Here is a 17,809-nt window from a genome sequence, read left to right on the forward strand (position 1 = left end):
CGCATTTCTGACCTGTCAAGTGACATTTATGACCAACTGTGTGAGAAAGCCAAATGTTTCAGTGTATACTCAGTCGCTCTTGATGAGACCACAGACATCACCGACACTGCCCAGCTCCCAATGTATGTCCGTGGTGTTGATGACAGTTTTGAAGTGATGGAGGAGCTGCTCACAGTAATTCCAATGCATGGCCAGACCACCGCTCAGCAGATATTTACAAGCTGTGTGATGCCATTGAGAATGTTGGTTTGCCATGGAAGAGGTTTGTTGGAATAACAACAGATGGAGCGCCATCAATGACAGGGAGGAAACATGGACTGGTGGCACAAAACAAACTGGAAGAGGAAGGCGTGGAGGAGGCCATTGCTCTGCACTGCATCATCCATCAGCAGGTCCTTTGCAGCAAATGCCTGAAGTTTGACAATGTGATGTCTATTGTTGTGAAATGCATCAACCAAATCAGATCCAGGGGCTTAAAGCACCGAAGGTTCTGTGCTTTTTTAGAGGAAATGGAGTCAGAATATGGGGATGTGCTCGACTTCACTGAGGTACGTTGGCTCAGCAGGGGAAATGTATTAAAGAGACTTTTTGAGTTGAGAGCAGAAGTGAAGCCTTCATGGAGAAGGATGGAGTTAGTGTTCCTGTGCTAACTGATCCCAAATGGCTCATGGACTCAGCTTTTCTTGTTGATATGACACATGAGCTTAATGTACTGAACAAGACGTTACAAGGCCAGGGGCAACTTGTCAGTGCTGCCTATGACAACGTGAGAGCATTCTCCACAAAACTGGCGCTCTGGACAGCTCAGCTCTCTCAGACAAACCTTTGCCATTTCCCAGCATGCAAGGCACTCCTGGATGCAGGCACACCATTCAGTGCTGACGAGTATGTTGATGTCATTTTGAGGCTACAGGAGGAATTTGATCACAGATTTGCTGACTTCAAGACACACAGAGCCACCTTTCACATTTTTGCGGACCCCTTCTCCTTTGATGTGCAAGATGCCCCTTCTGTGCTTCAAATGGAGCTCATTGAGCTGCAGTGCAACTCTGAACTCAAAGCAAAGTTCAGGGAGGTGAGTGGAAAAGCAGACAAGCTTGGACAATTTTTGAGAGACTTGAGCCCTAGTTTCCCTCGGCTTTCCCGAATGTTCAAGCGGACCATGTGCCTTTTTGGTAGCACATACTTGTGCCAAAAGCTCTTCTCCACTTTGAACTTCAATAAGTCCAAGTACAGGTCCAGACTTACGGATGATCATCTTCAAGACATACTGAGGGTCGCAACTGCTTCCTCCCTCAGGCCAAATCTGGCTCGGCTATGCGAGAGGAAACGCTGCCAGGTCTGTAGCAGCAAGGAGTAGGCAAGAGAAGCCATGTTCAGAAGAACAGTTCATTTTCTACAGTGTTCCATTCATGTTCAGAAGAAGGTTATAGAACTGTTAATACAGACATTTCAATCTAAATACAGCAGATATAGAAGACTGAAAGAAACACACAAGTTCACTGACTAAAAATATCTTATTATTATTTTATTTATGTATTACAGATTGATTTATTTTCTTATTAATTCTTAATTTGTTTATTTATTTTTCATATTTTGTGTTAAAAAATAAAAATAAAGAGATTTGAGAAGATTGGAATTTTTTAACCATGCCAAGAGTAACGCAATTTCTATTCTCCGTATGTCCTGTACATGTGGCAGAATCGACAAATAAAGTTGACTTTGACTTTGACTTTGACTTGTGGAAAACCTAATGCGGCCCAGCCTCACCCAGACTCTGCCTGCAGCGGCCCCCAGCTAAATTGAGTTTGAGACCCCTGTCCTACACCATAAATCAGTAAGAGAGGGTACGACCTCTCTCATGGCCCCAAGTGGTGTGTGCATGCCAGAGCACTCTGGAAGGCACACAGAGTCTTTACAGACTACTCAGGATCAAACCTCTATCATTATGCAATCGATTATACAACTCTAAGCATATATGAGTAAATATTTCTAAGCATCAATCAACAATATAAACCTTACAGCTGGTTTTAATAACAGAATTTATTTGTTTCTCAAATGAGAAAGAGCTATCGAGAAACACTCCTAAATCTTTAGTTCTGAACTTTTCCAGTGGGCCAAGGTCAACATTATTAGATAATGCTAATTCTTTTCCCTTACATTATAACAATGTGAGGAGTTAATGCTAAGTATACTGCCATTAGCGGCTAATTCTAATTAGGGGTGAATAATTATTAGTAGCTAATGCTAATATCGTTTTCTCTTCCCTTTTAACAATGTGAACAGCTAGTGCTAGGTAGGCTGATGCTAGCAGCTAATGCAAATTTGACGTGAATTAGCATTATATTAGTGAGGAGTTAATGCTAAGTAGGCTGCCATTAGCTGCTAATGCTAATTTTAGATGAAAAAGCATTAGCAGCTAATGCTCATATTGTTTTCCTTTGCTTTGTAAGAATGACAGCAGCTAGTGATACAAAGTCTACCATTATTAACTATTGTTAATTTGATGTAAATTAGCATTATCCGATAATGGTAACCCTTTTCCCCTGTATTATAACGATGTCAGGAGTTAATGCTAACTAGGCTGCCATTAGGGGCTAACTCTAATTAGGTGAATAATTATTAGCAGCTAATGCTATTATTGTTTTCCCTTTTAACAATGTGAGCAGCTAATGCTAATTTGATGTGAATTAGCATTATATTAGTGAGCAGTTAATGCTAAGTAGGCTGCCATTATTAACTAATGCTACTTTGACGTGAATTAGCATTATGCGCTACTGCTAATACTGTTTTCTCTTACTTATTAAAAATGATAGTAGCTAATACTAATACTCTTTCCCGTTGGGTAACAACGATGTGAGGAGTTAATGCTAAGTAGGCTGCTTTTAGAGGCTTATTCTAATTAGGGCTGAATAACTATTAGTAGCTAATGCTAATACCGTTTTCTCTTTCCTTATAACAATATGAGCAGCTAATGCTAATTTGATATGAATTAGCATTATATTAGTGAGGAGTTAATGCTAAGTAGGCTACCATTAGCATGCTAAAGCTAATTTGAGGTGAATAAGCATTAGTAGCTTATGCTAATACCCTTTTCTCTTGTTTTATAATGATGTGAGACGTTAATGCTAAATAGGCTTCCATGAGTGACTCCTTTCCCTTGCATTATAAAGATGTGAAGAGTTTATGCTAAGTAAGCTGCCATTAGCAGCTAATGCTAATACTGTTTTCCCTTTCTTTATACAACTTGAGCAGTTATTGCTAAGTAGGCCACTTTTCTCTGCTAAAGATTTCTGTGACCATGATAGAAACTCTGATAAGCTAATGCTGCTAAGCTAATGCTGTTTATGGGCCCTGTTAGAATCAATATTTCATTCTCATTCTGTTGTTTGAGAACAATAACAGAAAAATGTGCACTTCAGAACAAATTTATTGTGAATTCAGCTGTGAATGTACAGTTTGTCATTATTTAAGCTTCCATTTCCAAATGTTAGCTGACACTTTATTAGGTACACTGGCATCTATATCAGGTACACCTGTGACCTAAATGTTCCTGCAAACAGACTCCTTGGAGACCCCTACATAAATATCCATGAACTATCCAGCTAGACTAGTGTGTCTGTCCCTGAAAATATTCCTGCATGTGTGATTGTTCATGTGTCATCTGCAGGAAACAAACAGGAAGTGAGTGAAAGACACAGGAAATGTTTCCAGCTCTTCCTCCTCTATCAGACATTCTCTCCATACCTGAGAGTGTCCAGTCTCCAGCCTGGATCCTTCAGTCCAGCCAACAGCAGCCTAATTCCTGAATAACCTGGATGATTTTAGCTCAGGTCCAGCTCTCTCAGATGGGAGGGGTTGGAGCTCAGAGCGGAGGCCAGAGAAGTACAGCCTTCCTCTGTGATCAGACAGCCTGACAGACTGCAGACACACAAAACAACAATGTCAACAGTTGTTTTCTCTTTGTCACAATAACATCTATCCATCCATTGTAACTTTATTTATAAGTGACAATACCCAGCAGACAACAACAGTCATCTGAAGCTGTTTAACAGTGTAAGGTAACCGCCACCAGTGTGAGCAGCACTTGGTGATGGTGGGAAGAAGAACTCCCTTTGACACAAAGATCCTCCCAGTGAAAACAGGCTCCAGGAGGAGCATCTACCATGACTGGTTGCAGGGTGAGGGGAAAGAGAAGAGATGAGCTCAGAGAGACAAGAACAAAACAGAGAGACAAAAGTTAAGGACATGCAGTACTGACATATAAAAGCATCAGGAGTGAAAAGTGGGGAGAAGAAAGCAGAGCATCATGGGAAGTCCACCAACAGCCCGAGCCTATAGCAGCATAACTAAGGGATGGTTCAGGGTCACCTGATCCAGCTCGAACTATAAGCTTTATTAAAAAGGAAAGTTTGAAGCTGATCTTCAAAGTAGAGAGGGTGTCTGTCTCCTGAACTCAAACTGGGAGCTGCTGCCACACCCAGTCCAACATAGCCAGGCTTTCTTTGCTGCTTTGACAAAACCTCAAATCCCAGTCAGAGATGATGAGCATCATCACAGTGATGATCATTTCTCTGTAACCCAGGCTTTCTGCTTCAGGATCTGTGCACGCTCACAGAACAAGGAGACCTTTAAACATCATTTCACTAAATGGATGGACTGAGCTCAGCCTACAGATGAACTGGTGCCAGAGATCATAAAGAACATCAAACAGTCAAATTCAACACTTTTAATGGAAATATGAGATTAATGCTGCAGACAATCATGAAGCTGCTGAATTCATGAACATCAAGAATGCAGCGAGTGGTAAAATAAAGATTTGACCTCAGTGTGCTCAGTGTTCCTGTCTATTCCTAACATATTCCTAACATGATAGCTGCACTTTAGAGCTCTAAAACTGGAACTGACACATGTTTAAACTCTACATGTTACTCAGTACATTCAGTTCTGACACTCGCCCACAGTCCAACAAAGGAAACATGGAGATCACATCAGTTTGTCACCAAAGTCTAATTATTAGGGCAACTTAACCTGTTATTATCTCGTTAACTCATTAACTGATTAACGTCAGCAATTATTTTAATCACAGTTTTTAAAATCATGATTATTGTGAAAGTGCTCACTGGCTATGAATATAAAAGCCATGGGTCACAGGAGGGATGTTGATCAGTGCTGGCTTGAAATGGGCGTCATTATGCGTCTCAGCCAATGGGAGCATTGAGGGTGGGCCTAATACTACTGCAGCGCTCACATGACCCGGGACAGAAAGAAAGGGGCGGGGACAGAAACATGGAGACAGGTACAGATCTTTGACATGTTCATTTTAAACTGTTCCAGGAGGCAGTGTTGATACAACTAAAGTTATCTGTTGTTGAAGAAGTCGGTCTGAGGAACGTTCTTAGGATCAACAAATGACGGCATGTATGAGCCTCAAGACGCAGCGTCACAAGAAGAACACATGAGCTGTAGAAAAAGGAGAGACTACGAAAGCCACGGCGTTACAACGTGAACATGCTTGATCAGAGTGTGAACAGGAGGAAGACTCAGCTGAGAACAGTGTGGTGGATACAGAGCAGAGCCCACCATCAGTACAGAGGCCTGTCCATTAGAGTGCTGCTCCAACATGCAGCACATGTACTTGGCCACAGCTGCAACATCTGTACCTGTGAAAGCTTCTTCTCTGTTGCTGCTCATATTGTGCAGAAGAAGAGAGTTTCTTTATCATCAGAAAATGTCAATGAGCTTGTGAGTCTTAGCAGCTGGCTCGGTGCAGAGGAGGAAGAACATGTCAAGTCAGAGGAAGATAAATGCAGTTCATGTTGTCAACTCAACCTGGACTGTTGAAAGAGTTTTTCTTTGTCTGGTTTCTGACTGAGATTCTCCAAAGGAAATCCAGCACAAACACACACTTCACACACTCAAAGTCCTGCACAGTAAATGAGCTGATGAGCGTTTGTGCTGCTGCCTGATAACAGAACAATAGTTCTGCTGCTTCCTGTTCTGCAAACACACATTTATAAATGTTCACTTGCTGTTGATCAAAGGTATGTTGGTGGCTCTGGACGCTGAGGGAACTTTGTAAAAAACTAGATCAAATGTTAACGTCCTGGCAGAGGCAAAGAACTTTGATTTGATATTTGATTAGATTCATGTTTCAGCTCAGACTGACAGAAATATTTGAACTGCTGCTGTGTTAAAGGGAACACTGCTGTTAGAAAGCACCTGATCTGTTTCTGCACACTGAATGTTGCACTTCTCATACTGCAGTACTATTAAAATAAGTACACAATGCACTACTTTTGAACTCATGATTGAATGTTGCTGTAACAAAGCCATTAATGTGATTCAAAGTGTTCATGGTTTCCCAGCACAACAAATGATTGCACAAGTGTGACTGATCCACTTTCTAATGTGTGTGTAGCCCACACTGTGTGTCACTGTGTCACAGGTGAGTCTGTGTGTCCAGGTTCTATGAGGACAACAGGATATAGTGACTGAGTCCAGCAGCTTAAAGTCTGACTCCATCCTCCATTTAAATAACTCACAGCAACAACTGAATAGCTTTGCCTTTGTGTAGCTGACACTTCATTTTAATGTCCTTCTATTCTGGTTCATCTGGTCTCAGTTTCTATAAGCACACAGGTTTCATCAGGACTCTATGACCTCAGTAATCTTTGCTGGGCCTTAATGCTCTGAACAAAGCTGCACATCACAAGACTAAATAGAAATGAATCAGTCTTTCATTCTCACTGCTGTTTGACTTCAGCTCTCAATGTCCCACCATAACCCATGGAAAGAATTACTGTCCATCCAGGCTGCTGAACATGAAGCTGAAGAAGGTGGAGTATTGTGAGGGCTGATGGAGATGATGATGAGGAATCCAGGAGCAGTGGGTGGATGGCAGCATCAGCATGAAGGATCAGTGTGAGAACACATCATCATCCACAAAGGAAACCAGTCTGAGTGTCTGACGCTCTTGTTAGAAAGACGCAGTCCCAGCAGTTAGCTTGTCTGCTAGTTAGCTGAGAGCTAGCTCACTTGTACATTGAATACCAAACTGTGTAAACCAGGGGTGTCAAACATATGGCCCGTGGGCCAAATCCAGCCCTTGAGATAATTTCATATGTCAAATATTGATGAATTTTCAGGCTTGCTGATAATCAATGTGAGCACGGCTGAGGTTTTATTCTGATGAGCAAACCATGTGGCCAATCACTTTAAGAGACAGACTGGGATCATACCATTATGTGAAAGAGGACATGTCCCATAGACAGCAAGGGTAGTGGTAGAGACCAGTACACAGAGAAATGGGAGCTGTATTGAAATGCAAGCGTGTCAGGAAAGAGTGAAAAGGCAAAATGAGCAGCATCTGGCTGCATTTCAGTGATATTGGAGACCACAAAGCTGAGTGCAACATTTATACAGGAGATATACAGGAGACGCTGAGAGTAGAACTGATAAAATTAGGAGCTGGCTAAAGTGAGACCCATTTTTATTTCCACCCATTTTCCACTGTGGAGGACAAAAGGTTTCAAACTGGTCCAGGTCTTAAACCTCACGTGTTCTTCCTAATAGCAGTAAATGGATAGAAATAAGGCTTTTATGAAAACACTGAATAAAACTTGCTGCCTTTAAAAAGACTAAATGTACAGTTCAGTATTGAATCCTACATAAAATAAACTATATATAAAGTGTGTCTGAATGGCAGAGATGCAGAAATATGTGCATGTAGCACAGAGCCACGGCTCAGTGTCTGAATGAGTCTCACAGACCTGAATGTGCTGTTGAAGCCATTTATAATTATAACGTAATTCTTTACTCGTTTGATCTGCTCCTTACCACAAGCCACCAGACGTAGAAGGTTTTGGACTTTTAACTATATTTTCTGAAGTTTTACAACTTTTCTTACTGTTAAAAACCTCGTTATGGCCATTCATGCTGTACAAAGTAATTAGACATGTGTGGTATCTACAGAAACGTCAGGATCTCAGCTAAAAGTTCACAAAACCATCTCAACAACCACCAAACAGCTGAAACAGCAGGTGAACAGATCACACAAAAAAGATGTAAACACAAATCCCCCTGATCATCTGTTTTTTAAACATGAAGTGTAGTTTTGGACGTTCATTTACTGCTGGTTCAGTGAATTTTGGTTGGACAGTGATGAAACCTGCAGCCTCAGAATCTGTGAGAAGTCTGCTTTCAGCACGCAACTGCATTGTTGTGTTGTGTGGATCCAACTCTGCAAACTCATCACTGTTTCACCATCATGTTTTTACTTAGACAATAACAAAGGAAGCAGTTCCCAGGAACTACTTCCTGTCTTGTTAACATAAGAGTATGTTGCCCTTCAAAACACCTCCACTTCTCCTCTTATTAGAGGACTGCCTTATTATTAATCTGCTAAGTCTGTCAGTTGATGAAAGAAAAATGCTTGATCTCACCTGAGAGTTTCCAGTGTACAGTGTGGACTCTTCAGTCCTTCAGACAGAAGCTTCACGCCTGAATCCTTCAGGTTACTGTTACTCAGGTCCAGCTGTCTCAGATTAGAGGTCTGAGAGCTGAGACCTGAGGCCAGAGCTTCACAGCTTCTCTCTGACAGGTCACAGTGACTCAGTCTGAAAAATAACAGATAAACAATTACAAAAATAAAACACTTATGTTGAAGCGTAATGAGATACTATTATATTTAGCAATATTTCATCTTGTTTTTGTCAGGAAACTGAGCACTGATGCAGAGCAACATGTGGAGAGAATCAGAGGAGAAGAAGTGAAGAGAGAACAGCAGTAAAACAACACTGAATTGTTCAGTGTGCTTTTGATATCAACAGAATGTGTCAAACTTCTTTATTTTGTATTTGTTTTAGTAGAATTGATGATTATCACTTAGATAACAACCACAGGCCAGGTCTAAATTGCACTTTGGTGACAGTTACACCCAGAAATATTTCAGAAACGTGGACAATTTGGAGTCTTCTCCCACCCCCATTCTCTGCGGCCTGCTGGAGCGGGAGGGCTAGTAGGAGGAGTTGGCCGTCCGACTGCGGTCTGGGGTGTGGGGCCTCCCTGCTGCTGCGGAGTCGGGGTGGTCTGCCTCTCCCCACCGCAGGGAAAAGGGTAACACCACCTGGGTCTGGGTGCAATTCCCCCCTCCAGGGGCAAGGGTACCTAGACCCGGTTTGTAGAGTACGCTTGGGGAGTGTGATTGTGTGTACAGCGTCTCTTTATGTCTGTCTCCACGTTGGTTGAGTGTGGAGTGAGTGCATATGAGAGCATGAGGGTGGAAATGGATGTTTGTGTCTGTGTGTGCCTGTATGTCTGTGTCTATATGTCAGGTTGGGTATCAGACGCCACCTCTCTGGGGACACCTCAGGCCCTCCAAGGTTTGGAGGCCTATCTCCACCCACCACCACTTCCCCTGCCGGTGGCGGACTCCCTCAGGTGTCGGTGTGTTGGTGGTTCTTTGTGTCTGGGGGTGGGCGTCCGGGTACACACCGGCTCACTCCTTGGCGGCCGCTTATCGGGGCCTGGGGCCTGGGGCTCGCTCGGGCCCCTTTGGAGGTGGGGTGCCCCCGGCCTCTCGGCCTAGGGCTCGGTCACTCAGGCGCAGCTGGGGGCCGGCGGAGCTCACGGGCGCGTCACTGCAACTCCCCCTGACTTCTGCTCCGCGGCTGCTGGGCGAGCCCTCATCTGGGACTCTCCTCAGCTCTTACTGGGACAGTGGCGCGGCTGCCCCTCTGTTGGTCTTCCATGGTCTCTTGTGTTCTGGGGGCCTCTGGATGTCTGGAGTTTTGATCTCCTCCATACCCGCTTCACACCCTGGAGGACGGGGCTGTGGCCCCCCCACACTCCCTAGCAGATCATTACATGGAGAAACCTTTGGAATGCAAGCATGCTGATCCACACAGGTATGCACACATGGGTATTCACAGACGCGGACTAAAGCTTTCTTGGCTGCTGCCTCAAAGCACACTGTGCGCTGTCTATCTTGCGTGCTGCACAATATCGTTTATTACTTAGTAAATACTGATATCTATGACTAGCTAGTTTATTGTGATGGTGCTTTGTTTTCTCTATTATTATGTTGCTCTTTGTTGTTTGCTGTCTCCTCTGTTTGTTTTTGTTTGTTTGTTTGTTTGTTTTTTTCTCCATACAGGTGACCCAGGAGTTTTGTTTTTTTTTTCTCTCTCTTCCCCCCCCTTCTCACCGTCTCTTCTCCCCTTTGGTTTTCTTTCTTTCTCTCCCCCTCTCTCTCTCATTCATTCCCCCTGTCCTATTTATTAAAAAAAAAAAAAAAAAAAAAATGACAATTTGTGCTCCATTGTATTCAGTATTGAACAAACTGAGTACCGATGACCACTTAATATTTTTGATATGTTATTTGAGTTGTTCCACCTGATCTGTGTTAACTAGAATAAACATTTAAAAGCTAAAGCTATGATCACATATGTACTTACAGAGCTTTGTTGGAGGCTTTGACCACTGGCAGCAGCCTCAGAAGAGCCTCCTCTGAAGCAGAGTATTTCTTCAGGTCAAACACATCCAGATCTTCTTCTGATGACAGTAAGATGAAGACCAGAGCTGACCACTGAGCAGGAGACAGTTCATCTGTGGAGAGACTTCCTGATCTCAGGGACTGTTGGATCTCCTCCACTAGAGAACGATCATTCAGTTCATTCAGACAGTGGAACAGATTGATGCTTTTCTCTGCAGACAGATTCTTACTGAGCTTCTCCTTGATGTACTGGACTGTTTTCTTATTGTACTGTGAGCTACTTCCTGTCTGTGTCAGCAGACCTCGTAGGAGACTCTGATTAGTCTTCAGTGAAAGACCCAGGAGGAAGCGGAGGAACAAGTCCAGGTGTCCATTTGGACTCTGTAAGGCCTTGTTCACAGCACTCTGGTGGAGAGATTGTAGGTTTGGTTTGTTAAATAATTTAGATTTCTTGGATGTTGTTTGTTGTTGTTCCAGCAGATTGAGTCCAGAGTTGCTGAAGGTCAGATGGACATGAAGAGCAGCCAGAAACTCCTGAACACTCAGATGGATGAAGCAGAACACCTTGTCCTGGTACAGTCCTCTCTCCTCTTTAAAGATCTGTGTGAACACTCCTGAGTACACTGAGGCTGCTCTGATATCGATGCCACACTCTGTCAGGTCTGATTCATAGAAGATCAGGTTTCCTTTCTGCAGCTGATCAAAAGCCAGTTTTCCCAGAGACTCCATCATCTTCCTGCTCTCTGGACTCCAGTGTGGATCTGTCTCAGCTCCTCCATCATACTTGACCTTCTTCACTTTGGCCTGAACCACCAGGAAGTGGATGTACATCTCAGTCAGGGTCTTGGGCAGCTGTCCTCCCTCTCTGGTTTCCAGCACATCCTCCAGAACTGTAGCAGTGATCCAGCAGAAGACTGGGATGTGACACATGATGTGGAGGCTTCGTGATGTCTTGATGTGGGAGATGATCCTGCTGGCCTGCTTCTTATCTCTGAATCTCTTCCTGAAGTACTCCTCCTTCTGTGGGTCAGTGAACCCTCTGACCTCTGTCACCATGCCAACACAGTCAGGAGGGATCTGATTGGCTGCTGCAGGTCGTGTGGTTATCCAGAGGCGAGCAGAGGGAAGCAGTTTCCCCCTGATGAGGTTTATCAGCAGCACATCCACTGAGGTGGACTTTCTAGGGTCAGTTAGGATTGTAGTTTTGTGGAAGTCCAGAGGAAGTCGACACTCATCCAGACCATCAAAGATGAACACAACCTGGAAGTCTTCAAAGCTGCAGATTCCTGCTTCTTTGGTTTCAGTAAAGAAGTGATGAACAAGTCCCACCAAGCTGAACTTTTCCTCTTTCAGCACATTCAGCTCTCTGAAAGTGAATGGAAATATGAACTGGATGTCCTGGTTGGCTTTGTCTTCAGCCCAGTCCAGGCTGTATTTCTGTGTTAAGACTGTTTTCCCAATGCCAGCCACTCCCTTTGTCAGCACTGTTCTGATTGGTTCATCTCTTCCAGGTGAGGCTTTAAAGATGTCTTCTTGTCTGATGGTTGTTTCTGGTCTGTCTGGTTTCCTGGATGCTGTTTCAATCTGTCTGACCTCATGTTCATCATTGACCTCTGCAGTCCCTCCCTCTGTGATGTAGAGCTCTGTGTAGATTTGATTCAGGAGGGTTGGGTTTCCTGCTTTAGTGATGCCCTCAAACACACACTGGAACTTCTTCTTCAGGGTGGATTTAAGGTTACGGTGACAAACTGCAGCTTGAAGTTCTGAATGAGAAGAAAAATAAACACTCAATTCCAAAAAGAACTAATCTTTAAAACATGTTGCTCCATCTTCCATCTCTGGAAAATGTTCATTTATCCAGCAGCTTAAATCTTTAGATAAATCCTCTTACTGCTCTGCAGACGGTCAGCCAGCTCCTCCTGCTTCATTCTCCTCAGGAAGTCCACTGTGATCTTCACAAACGCCTCTCTGCTGCTGCTCCTCTGACTCTCTAAGCATTCTGGGTAATCTGGACTCAGAACCTTCTGGATCTTCTTCAGCTCGTTCTTCACAAAAGTGATGATGTTGTCCTCCAGCAGCTGGAACAGAATATTTATGAATGAGCCAATCAGACTGAAATCATGGAGCCAAACATCAGATCCATGTTGGACACACTGACGATCCACTGGTCTCCAAAGAGCAGCATGGTGATGACTGTGAACAGAACAGATGTAACAGTAGTTGTTGTACATGTACAGACCATAAATATGGAGTCCAGCTGTGTTTGATGCTGCTGGGCAGACTGACCACTGGGAACCTCTGAGCTCTGCTGCTCCACTCTGTGGAGGAACCATGAAGGATTAGATCAACACAGGATAAAGATCCAGGAGTTTCTGCTCAAATAACTTCATCTGAATCAAGTCTGTCAAGTTTTAAACTCTCAGATTGTGAACATATCAGTAATTTTCAGTCTGTTTTCATGGACGTCCTTTCAGTGGTGATGTCAGGGATGATTTTGAAGAAGCTCATCAAACTGAACCATCAGCAGATCACTGCTCCAAAACCAGAACATGATCCGAGTCTCCCTCCACCACCAGAACACCAGCTTTACTAACGTGGTAGATCAGTGTAGTACAGATCAATAACTGATGAGTCATTTGATCAAAATCACTGAGTGCTTCACGTCTGACCCTCTGATGCTTCTGTAGACATTTTGCATATTTAATGAATGTCTGACAGTTTTACATTCATTCTATGAACACAGTGGAAATGTTGTGTTATAGTCTCCATGTTGTTTCCAGCATCATAAATTCTTAAGTTCAGAAAATTAGATTCTTTCTTCACAGCTGAAAAACAACAACATTTATTCTCTATTGAAATCTGCATCGTCCACTCCAAAGGTCACAATCTGAAGGTAACATCTGGTTTTGTTCCCTGTGGTTAACTCTGAGCATCAGTATGGTGGGATTTATCCACTACATCCACACCACTGTGGTTCAGTGTTGTCCTGATGGAGTAACAGCAGCCAGTATGATCCAGGCTTTAGCTGCTGGGTCTCTGTGTGACCTCTCAGACTGTTTAACAGATCAGACACAAAGAGAATCAGAGCAGCTCTGTTCTTTAAAGACAAACATGAACCCACTCAGGTCACACTTTCCCCACAGATATGAGCATCACTGTCCTCAAACAGCAAATGACCAAGTCGAACATTTGGATCTTTTCTCTTTCATTGTTTTCTTTTTAATGAATCTTTGTAACAATCTGAGGATGTTTCAGGTCATATTTATCCAGGAAACACAAACATGTAAAGGAGTCATCACAGCTCTCTGACCTCGTTGCTCCAGGTTCACCACTGAAGTGTGGAGGTCGACCTTTGGACCGGTCACTCCTCACAGACGGACAGCTGGACCCTGCAGACTGTGACCTCTGACCTCTGCAGACACAAACATGATTGAAGCAGCTGTGATCACACAGACTGCAGATAATGCAGCTGTTTCCTGTCAGTAACATCCTCTTAGATTAGAGTTCAGCTTTTTACAGGAAAACTGGACAAAACTGATTTTTGTTACAAACTCATTTTCATTTCCTCTCAGCTCACAAACACAGTCAGACAATCAACCAGAGTCAACACTGATTATAATGTCAGTGCAGAATTATTTCTGTTACTCAGTGAGTTCAGCTCTCTGACCTCGTTGCTCCAGGTTCAGCACTGAAGTCTGGATTTCGATCTTTGGACCGGTCACTCCTCACAGACGGACAGCTGGACCCTGCAGACTCTGCTCTGTCCTCCTCTTCCTCCATCATCATCTTCAGTCAGTCTGAGAGGTAAACCACAAACACTCAGTGAGTTCACATTAACAGGAGGAACTGACCTCTGACCTGTCATGTGACCATGAAACCAGGTCAATATGTCTGTAGGTTCAGTCATCCAGGTCATGTGATCTAAGGAGCTTGGAGAGAAAAGAGACGTCTTTAAGTTTCTGGAAGACGTTTCATCTGAGAAGCTTCTTCAGCTCTAAAACCAAACGGTGGAGAGTCCCAGATATTTAAACCTGAGAGGGAAAGAAAGCATGTCGCTGACCCACCACTGATGTTATTTCAAGGAGGAAACTGAGAGCCTTTGCACCAGGAGCACAAACATCAGCTCCAGCAATGATCCACTGATGTGTTTTTATTCCATGTATGAATGTTGTTATTGACAGAGATGACGTTTGTGTGTCAGTGATGCAGTGACTGTTGTTGTTACCTGTACAGGCTGGTTAGACTCTATGAAACAGATCATACAGATCTCTGCATGTTAGAAGAGACTATTAAAGGTCATGAATGAGACAAAGGCAGGGAGGCGTCCTTTACAGCTAAACAGCAGAGTGAGAGAACAGCCAGCACCTCTACATTTATCACATTATACAGCACATGTATGATACTGACAGGGATGAGAAGAATTTAGTGATTCTGATCCCATCATTGATATTACTTATTGATTCTCAGTAGCTCTGCTCTGACAGTCACCACCATCACTGAGCAGCATATCAAAGACATTTGTGCACATTAACTGCATGTTGTGGCTCAAATGTTTGTGCATGTTGGAGGCATTTCCTCTTTGTTGTGATCAGTGTTGGTCATTACTCAAAACAGTCATTACTACACATATTACACAGAACACTTTAATTAAAAGTAATGGAGTACGTTACTTCATTACTCCTCATAACATTACTTTGATGTTACTGTGTGAAATGAACAAATGAGCATGTAACAACATAAAGCTGAGGTACAGCCCCACACACCAACACAGATCCTGATGAGGTCACGTGATGTTTCTCTGAGTGTTTATGAACACAAATCAAAGATGAAACAGCACAAAGACACTTCAAAGTGATTCTACTGTGGAAACATGAACAGGTAGAAACCTGCAGCCTGACTGCTCATCACTTTGTTACCTGTTCAAGTTCAGCAGCAGCAGCTCACTTTATCACGGTGCTGGTCTGGGGTCAGTGTTTACTCAGCTTTACGTCACTCTGGGTTCTTGGCTAGCCTAGCTTTAGCTTAGTGTTAGCTTAGTGTTAGCATGCTGTGTGCTAGCTCAGCGTCAGAGCTCTGCAGGTGTCTCGTGTGTAAATATTAATCACAGTGAGAGTAAAGGAGGTAAAGGGCTGTGACGTCATCACGTACGCTGCGTCCTCTGTGGGCTCTGACTGAACTCAAAGTACAAACTACAAGTACACAAACACGAACGTAGCTCAGAGTGGCGGACACACTCGGCCTCGTTGGTCCAGCTGTGAGTCCGTTACCGTGAACTATGGAGCGGCAGATTTGTGCTGAACTAAGCTGCACACAGCTGATGTTAGCCAGGAAACATTACACACTGACTTTAATGGAGAGACCGGAAATACAAACACACACAGTTTGTTGTGTGAAGAAATCAAACACGAGCTGAACAAACAGTAAAGTTCCTAAAGACAAACTGTTAAAGGAGGAAACAAAGCAAACTTACAGTTTCTTCACACACCAACAACAAGCTCCACTCCACACCTGGGGCCCGTTCTTCGTACCTCGCTAAGTAGGTTAGCCGGATTAGATTGTTGACGATTTCGCGTGATCCTGGATCAGTCGGTTCCCCGAAGCTCATCCGGGACTTGCTGTCATAGCAACAGAGCCGTAAGCGTAAACCTGCTCGGGAGCAGGTTTACTTTATGTAAACAGGATTAGATCGCGGCCACGCAGGTATGTCCGCTTCATTTATACGAAAGCAACAGCGATATTTTTCCACTGTTTCACCATAAATAAATAACATCAATGTAACTAAAGATAATGCAGCACTTGATCCTTTTATTGATGTCACACAGATACATACAGGTCATTTCCTAAAAAAGGGAAATGTACTATTAACATTCTATTACATGTATGTGATTATTACAGATGTAATTCATATTTCAGAGTAGTAATTGTAAATTACTTCGTGTAATCAAGATGAGAGACCACGGCTATAAAAGCGAAGGTGGATTTGGGAAGCCTGTCGCAGCCATGTCCTGTCCGTATACGCGACCAACCCATTGCGGAAGGTGCAAGATTGATAAGGAGAGTCCTCAGAATTCAGCGTATATTGCGGGACAGACAGGATCCTTTAGCTCAGCGCGACAGTGTGCTCATAGAGAGATATCGATATTCCCGTGAGGGTATTATTTACTTAACCAACTTGTTGACGAGGGGGTGCAGGACCACCACCTGTCTTTTATTCCTCTGCCCTTTTCTTGGTTGCTGTTATGAACAAACTAACAGAGTATTACAGGCCAGTATTACCTTGCCAAGAGACGCAAAGCAATCTAAGAGATAAATATTACCATTCTGTAGAATACTCCTGTATTCCACTTTTACCTGTTCCCATGTTCTAGTGGGTCCTGTTGTGGCTCTAATGTGAAAGGGGATATAATATAACATATTATAATATAATATAATGCCATATGATATTGGACAATATAGTGTCATATGATCGATCTACCCTACCGCCTACTGGTGTTGGCCAGAGGGGCCGATGGCGCGATATGGCAGCCTGGCTACAACCGTAGCTGCCTCCACCAGTGTGTGAATGTGGGAGTGAATGAATAGTGGTATCGTAAAGCGCTTTGGGTGCCTTGGAAAGCGCTATATAAACCCAATCCATTATTATTATTATTATTAAATTACCTACGAGTTTGATTTGTCAGCAACTTTCTGCCAGCCCTCTCTCCTTGCTTTTGCAGCCTTTGCAGTGTTCTCTTGCGTTTTAATTAAACTCTGAAACTCCTGAAATCCCTCACTCATGAGTTCTTGCTCTGCTGCCGGAAAATACCGAGCACGCCCCTTGGACATTTTCGCCGACCAATCAGCGGGTTGCCGATCAATGTTTCTACTATCGATGCGTAGCCCCTTTTACGACACCCAGTGATGTCACATTCCTGCGTCCAGCTGTAGTAATCGTCAACAGCAGGTGTGTTCGGGGAACCGGATTAGCGAGCTCACGGTTAGCGCGATGATTTGATCTTGGATGTGTCATTTGATCTTGGATGTAGTAAGCGACGTACGAAGAACGGGCCCCTGGACACTAAACACGGACACACAGGTGAGCTGCTTCCTGGAAGGAGGCGGGGCTCCACCTGAAACTCAGGACAGGTGGGAGGGGCTCAGCTCTGTGTGTGCTGATGTGTTAACTTTAAAAATATGCCGTCTGACTGCTCAGACTGAGTCAGAGTAAAGTTCACATGCTGACGTGTGGAGACATGAAACCTTGTTGTAGCTGCAGGTGTGAACACACTGATCCCAGATCAGCTCTGCTGTATTTGTAACATGAACATTTCTGCT

The 17,809-nt window shown here is 43.6% G+C and overlaps 1 pseudogene across 1 annotated transcript in view; it reads right to left on the minus strand.

Annotated features, from left to right (window-relative positions):
• Positions 1–14,026, minus strand: part of LOC308399199 (protein NLRC3-like) — a 19,080-nt pseudogene extending 5,054 nt beyond the window's left edge. Inside the window, exons 1-6 of the transcript XR_013974817.1 lie at positions 13,806–14,026; positions 12,735–12,813; positions 12,387–12,573; positions 10,458–12,258; positions 8,445–8,618; positions 3,748–3,921 (exon numbers count right to left, since the gene is read on the minus strand). The product of XR_013974817.1 is annotated as a protein NLRC3-like (transcript). The remainder of the gene's footprint in view (positions 1–3,747; positions 3,922–8,444; positions 8,619–10,457; positions 12,259–12,386; positions 12,574–12,734; positions 12,814–13,805) is intronic.
• Between the last annotated feature and the right edge of the window lie 3,783 nt (positions 14,027–17,809).

The sequence above is a fragment of the Rhamphochromis sp. 'chilingali' genome, assembly GCF_963969265.1.
Source record: "Rhamphochromis sp. 'chilingali' genome assembly, chromosome: 1".
In the NCBI taxonomy this organism is placed as follows: domain Eukaryota; kingdom Metazoa; phylum Chordata; class Actinopteri; order Cichliformes; family Cichlidae; genus Rhamphochromis; species Rhamphochromis sp. 'chilingali'.